This window comes from Crocuta crocuta, unplaced genomic scaffold, assembly GCF_008692635.1.
Source record: "Crocuta crocuta isolate KB4526 unplaced genomic scaffold, BGI_CrCroc_1.0 scaffold276, whole genome shotgun sequence".
NCBI lineage: Eukaryota > Metazoa > Chordata > Mammalia > Carnivora > Hyaenidae > Crocuta > Crocuta crocuta.
Genome location: NW_027531270.1, coordinates 2183843 through 2190228, shown reverse-complemented (window position 1 = coordinate 2190228; position 6386 = coordinate 2183843). Strand labels below are relative to the sequence as shown.

At 41.8% G+C, this 6386-nt stretch overlaps 1 pseudogene; it reads left to right on the top strand.

Moving 5' to 3' along the window:
- The first annotated feature begins 2843 nt into the window (after nt 1-2843).
- LOC144237501 (cationic amino acid transporter 3 pseudogene) lies at nt 2844-4622 on the top strand (annotated as a pseudogene).
- Nucleotides 4623-6386: the final 1764 nt, after the last annotated feature.

Sequence of the window (6386 nt, the reverse complement as noted above, 5' to 3'; positions counted from 1 at the left end):
GGGGCTAGAAATTTATAAATACTAATTGATCTTCAAATTTTGGACTTTGGATCAGATTTCAATACTAAACATTAGGTACATTATATTAATTACATATAGCTTGGTAGGCACTGAGCTAAGTACTTTATAGACATCATTTCTCTTATATGTCACAATTACCCTATGAGGTACTTTTACTCTCATTTGACTGTTATTGAAACTAAAACACCAAGAGGTTAGCTAATTTGTCCAGAGTACCTGGTACAAAGTTGAGTTGTTGTTTGCACCTGAACTGTGTACCTGTAAAGCCTTACTCCTAATTGCTAAACTGTGCTGCTTTTTCATGAAGAAAACTTTTATAATCTGTTCTCTTTGAAATTGGAGACAATTTCTTGTCATTTGCAATGGTTTAGGGCAGCCACGGGAACGACAGGGCTAGTCGACAAGAGTCTCTAGAGGGACAGGATATTTTGAGAATAGTTTGAGAATTATTCACCAGTGTCTTCATTATCCCTCCCTCTGTCCCCTGAAGTAATTACCTCTGCCTTAGGGCATCCTACCTTGGTTACAGGGCCTGGGTGTGTTGCTTTCAAAAATTTTTACAATTCTTTGTCACCCTGTGTGGTTTATACCTGCCATGATGATGTGAGGTCAAGGTTTCATCATTTTGTTTTCCATTCACACTTTTCATTTTGCTTGCCTTCTACAAGGATGGTAATACAATTTATATCTTTACTTAAAGCAGGATCATAAATATTGTTTGGCTACAAAGCATGTGTCTCAGAGTCACTTAGATAGAAATTCTGGATTATGTTCTCTTTCAGGTTTATATTCTCAGTTTGTGTATTCGTTCAGTATTTATTGAGCATCCAACTCACACTTTGATAGAGGACACAGTCAGCTGAGCTGAAATTCTGATCCGTTGGGATAAATGGCACATGGGGTAAGCCGGGTGCTATTACAGCACATAGGAAGGCAGCATAAGGGTCAGGGGGGGTTCCTGGGAAACTGGGGGTGAGCGAAGTGAAGGGACAAGAGGGCATTAGAGACACGTAACATGGTGAGTGTGGAATTTCACAGCTGCAGTAGAAACTGGTCAGGGGATGAGGCTGGAGGAATCAGCACAGGTCAGATGATGAAGGAAGGAAGGACTATAAAGGAAGGGCACTGGGATCCACTGAAGGGTTTGAAGTCTGGGGGTGGGTGGAGGACACATCAATGATGTTTACAGTGTAGAAAATTCCATGAGTTAAGTATTGATGCTGACTATGTACGTTTGTTAATAAATCATAACATTGGAAATGGGTGGCCGATAAGGAGTCTAGATGGATTTGTACACAGAAGCTTTGACCCATAATATTAGGATTTCTTTTGATAATCTGTAGGGAAGGCATTTCAGTTTTAACTTGATCTTTTTGTCTTTAAAAACTACAGATAACTCAAAACTAAAGCCTGAATGGTGAGGAGAGTGGGGACTGCATAACTTTGTTTTCTCTGTTCTCCACTACTCATTTCTGGGGCATTGCTGTGAATTGTTCACCAAAGTCTTGTTTTGTTTGATGGAAGGGACCATTTGAATAGCTGAAGTGGAAGAGGGGGAAGGAGGAACCACATTCAGGATTCCTTCATTAGGAAAATGTATTGGGCATATTGAGACCACGGTTGGAGCAAGTGAAAAATAACTATAGTGGAAAATTAACAGGGAGTTACAAGTTCGTGTTTTAATATAAGTTCACAGAGCCGGGTCTCCAGGTGGCTGGCAGCTGACATCACAGGTGACCCAGGGTGTTTATAGAGCACGGTGTGGCCATTGAGGAGACTTGGCAGAAATGAGCTCCCCTCTCTCTGAGGTAGGTGACTTATTTCTTTCCTTCCTACCCATCACACTCTTATAACTGTGGACAAACTGTAGTAAGTTTTGCCTGGTTGTTTTGGGTTAGGTTTACTGAATATCAGAATTCACAAAGTGGCCTTTCTGGTTCTTATCCCTTAGTAGTGGATACTTGTTTGGCTTATGCACTTATTTCTCCAGTGTTTCCTCACCAGACAGCCTGGTTTCTCTAGTTCTTGTAGGTAGTCATGAAGGCCCTGCCTCTTTCTTCCTCCTCCTCTCTTTTCACAGTGTTATCTGTTGGACTAGATGAGTAAAGGGAAGGATTGGACTGCATATTCTTTGCCATCACTACAGCTAAATGGATGATGCAGAATGAGGATAAATGGAGCCATCTGACTTTGGGTACTGATTTGGGGGCAAAGAGTTTTTAGACACTGGGACCAATATTTGTATTTGAAACTCAGATGATATTTAAGAAATGATTCTGGAAGTGCAAGAAGGCCCTCTATTCCATGAATTAATGTGTTATAACTTATGCCCAAGCTCCACACAAACATCTTGTGTGTGAATTATTGCACAATAAATTCATGTCCTTTTGTGTCCTATGGCTTAATTAGTACATAAAGCTCCATGAGTTAAATGAACCCAAAAGGGATATTGTCATGTAGTATGTAAAAAGTAGAATGTTGGGAGATATTTGGCACTTTTCTGGGAGGAGTGAGGGTTGAATATTTATGATCTTTTGTTTCAGTTTATGTGATACTCGGGCTGCAACAGGTGACATGGGACTTCTGGGCTTTGGTTGATTGGTTGAACACCATTGTTCAGTAAATATTTATTGTTTATTTAGGCATTATGAAGGGCTGTCAACATACCAGATGAAATACAAAGCAGCAGCTTTGAAGCCTGAGAAATGGACCTCAGCAGCACCAAGGCTACTTGTCTTCAATGAGCTTCACTGAACCTGATCCCTGCTACCTGGACTTGCTACACCTCTCTGATCCTGCAGTCCTCTTCAATTCCAGCTAGAATGCTGTGTCAGGCACTTCGTAGACTTGGTCAAAAACTGGTGCGCAGACATAAGCTGGAGAAACCGGTGGCTGAGAATGACCAAGAGAGAACACTGAACACTCTGGATTTAGTGGCCCTGGGTGTGGGCTGCACATTGGGTGTAGGTGTGTATGTCCTGTCTGGTAAGGTGGTCAGCAAAGAAGCAGGACCAGCTTTTGTGATTTGCGTTTTGGTGGCTGGCCTATCTTCTGTGTTGGCTGGGCTGTGCTATGCAGAGATCAGTGCCCACATTCCCCGTTCTGGCTCAGCATATCTCTACAGCTATGTCACTATAGGTGAACTCTGGGCCTTCATCTGTGGCTGGAACCTCATCCTCTACCTTGTTGTTGAGGAAGCCATTGTGCTCAGCACATGGGTCTTAACTTTTGACCACCTGCGTGGGAACCGGATCTCTCAGGCTGTGCAAGAGAGCATCTCAGCACATGTTCCCCGTGTCCTTACAGAATATCTAGAATTCTTTGTTCTTGGTTTTGTGTTGTTGTTCATGGAATTCAGGAATATTTGGTATTTCGAGTCATTTTCGACTTCCACACCTGCCAAAGTTGTCACATTGGTGAAACTTTTGGTTCTCAGTTTTGTCATCATCTGTGGCTTCATTAAGGGGGACCTGCACAACTGGAAGCTCACAGAAGAGGACTACATAAAGGCTGGACTCAATGACACATCTATATTGGGCCCTCTGGGCTCTGGAGGATTTGTGCCTTTTGGCTTTGAGGGGATTCTCCGTGGAGCTGCTACCTGTTTCTATGCATTTATTGGCTTTGACTATATTGTTACCAAAAGTGAAAAAGCCCAGAATCCCCGGCATTCCATTCCCATGGGCATTTTTATTTCATTGTTCATCTGCTTTTTGGTGTATTTTGGTGTCTCGTTAACACTTACACTTATGGTACCTTACTACCAGCTCCAACCTGGGAGCATCTTGCCTGAGGCATTTCTCCATATTGGCTGGGTCCTTGCCTACTATATTGTAACTTTTATATTTCTGTGCATTCTTTCTGAAAACCTTTTACGCTTTGTGAGACCAATACGTCGGGCATTATACAAGATGGCAAAGGATGGCCTCCTGTTCCCTTTCTTTATCCATATCTCTTACTTCCAATACATTGTTATCACAATCACTGTGATTCTTGGACCTATTGTAGTCATTGTGTTCTTCTTTGGATTAACTGATCTCTTGGACCTAAGTGCAGTTGGGTCCCTGATTTCTCACTCTCTGGTTGCTCTTTGTGTTCTCATCCTCAGGTATCAGCCTGAGGTGAAGAAAGGGGGAAATGGAGCAGAGGTGCAGGAGGAGAATGGTCCTGCAGCAGAGAAGCTGACTCTACAGGGGCTACTTTTTCCAGGCAGCTCCTCCCCCACTCTACTCTCTGGCAGGATTGTCTATGTGTGCTCCTTACTGCTTGCTCTGCTGATCATTTTTCTTTGCCTGGCGCTGACCCAGTGGCCAGCTCTGCTTTCTAGAGACCCAGTGTGGATTTCAGTGGTTGTGCTGCTCCTGGTGCTCATCGCTGGGCTCACTGGTGTCATCTGGAGACAGCCACAGAGCTCTACCCTCTTTAAGTTTAAGGTCCCTGCTCTGCCTCTCCTCCCACTACTGAGCATCTTTGTGAATGTTTGTCTTATGATGCAGATGACAGCTGCCACCTGGGTGGCATTTGGTGTTTGGATGCTGATTGGTTTTGTTATCTATTTTGCCTATGGGATCCAGCTGAGCTGGGTCACTAACCCCACTTAAGTTAGGGCCAAAAGTGTAGACCTTGCACTCAGCCATGCCAGTACATATTCGGATTGACATCATCACACATAAATGCAGTCAGGTCTCCCTGCATAATAACGGAGTACTCTTGATCGCATGGAAAGGTACGCCTCCCATGGGATGTTGGTGGGTGAACACCAATAGAGCTCTGTGTATATTGTGGAGTGAAAGATGTGTCTTCGCTCTTTCTCCTTTTGTTTTTTTACTTGTCTAGTTGAATTGTATCTGTAGTTGCTTACTGACTTTAAAATATTATCATTAAAAGAAACTAGAAGAAACATTTTTTATTTCCTTGGTTAAATATCTAGTAGCTATGGGGTGCCTGGCTGGCTCAGTCAGTAGAGCATGCAATTCTTTCTCTCAGGTGGGACTCTTTGATCCCCACGTTGTGTGTAGAGATTATTTAAAAAAAACACACACACATAACCAGTAGCAAAATTACTGGATCATAGGTACTTTTATTTTTAATTTTTTGAGAAAGTTCTATACTGCTTTCCATTGCTGCACCAACGGACATTCCACCAACAGTACATGAGAGTTCCTTTTTCTCCATATTCTGGACAATACTTGCTTATCTTGCCTTTTTGATTTTAGCCATTCTGACAGGTTTAAAAATTTTTTTAATGTTTTTATTTATTTATAGAAGAGAGAGAGAGAGAGACAGCGTGAGCAGGGGAGGGTCAGAGAGAGAGGGAGTCACAGACTGAAACAGGCTCCAGGCTCTGAGCTGGCAGTCAGCACAGAGCCCGACGCGGGGCTCGAACCCACGAACCGCGAGATCATGACCTAAGTGAAAGTCGGACGCTTAACCGACTAAGCCACCCAGGCGCCCCCCATTCTGACAGGTTTAAAGTGATATCCCATTGTAGTGTTAATTTACATTTCCCTGTGATTCGTGATGGTGAACACCTTTCCAAGTGTCTGTTGGCCAACTGTATGTCTTCTTTGGGAAAATGTCCTTTCAGTTCCTCTGCCCATTTTTAAATGGGATTATTTGGGTTTTTTGATGTTGAGTTGTATAAGTTCTTTCTGTGTTTTCAGTATTAACCCCTTCTTGGATATATAATTTTTAAATATCTTCTCTTTTTCAGTAGGTCGATTTTCTCTTTTGTTGCTGGTTTACTTTTCAGGGCAAAAGTTTTTTAGTTACATGAATTCAAAAAGATATGTGCACTCCTATGTTCATTGCAGCATATTTACAACAGCCAGGACATGGAAGCAACCCAAATGTCCCTTGAGAGGTGAATAAATAAAGAATATGTAATGTATATCTGTCCGTCTGTCTATCTATCTATCTATCTATCATCATCTATCATGGACTATTACTCAGCCATAGAAAAGAATGGAATCTTACCATTTGTAACAACATGGATGGACCTAGAGGGAACAATGCTATGTGAAATACGTCTGTTCAGAGTAAGACAAACACCAGCTGGTTCTACTCTTAGAACAGTTTAAGAAAGNAAATAAAACATTAAAAAAATAGAACAGTTTAAGAAATAAAACAACAACAGCAACAAAGGAAAATGTGAGACAAACAATGAAAACAATGTCATACACTTAACCATAAGGAAAAAACTCTTGGTTGTCAAAGTGAAATGGGCACGGAGATGGGTGAAATAGGTAAAGGGAATTAAGAGTACAGTTATCCTGATAAGCACTGAGAAATGTGTATGTTGTTGAATCATTATATAGTACACCTAGAATAATATAATGACACTGTATGCTAATTATACTTCAACA